This window comes from Octopus bimaculoides, chromosome 22 (genome assembly GCF_046866305.1).
Source record: "Octopus bimaculoides isolate indiv1 chromosome 22, ASM4686630v1, whole genome shotgun sequence".
Classification (NCBI taxonomy): Eukaryota; Metazoa; Mollusca; class Cephalopoda; order Octopoda; family Octopodidae; genus Octopus; species Octopus bimaculoides.
In genome coordinates, this window is record NC_142949.1 from 27,975,273 (window position 1) to 27,975,731 (window position 459).

Below are 459 nucleotides of genomic sequence, written 5' to 3' on the forward strand. Positions count from 1 at the left end.
TACATACGTACATACACACATATGTGAAAAAGTATAAAGAAACAAAGATGACGTAGAAGGAAATTTAGAAGGAAGGAAGGAAGGAAGGAAGGAAGGAAGGAAGGAAGGAAGGAAGGGAGGAAGGAAGAAAGAAAGAAAGAAAGAAAGAGAGAGAAAGAATAGAAGAAATGATGAAAAAGAAAAAGCAGAAAACAGAAAACAAACATGCAGAAGGAGGAGGAGGCGAAAAAGAAAAGGATGAGGAAGAGAAGGAAGAAGAGAAAAAGGAAAGGAGGGGGAGGAAGAAGAGAAAATGAAAAGGAGGAGGAGGTGAAAAAGAAAAGGATGAGGAAGAGAAAGAAGAGAAGGAAGAGGAGGAGGGGGAGGAGAAGGAGGTGACAAAGAAAAGGATGAGAAAGAGAAGGAAGAGGTGAAAAAGAAAAAGGTGGAAGAGAAGAAGAAAAAAGAATAGAAGGAGGA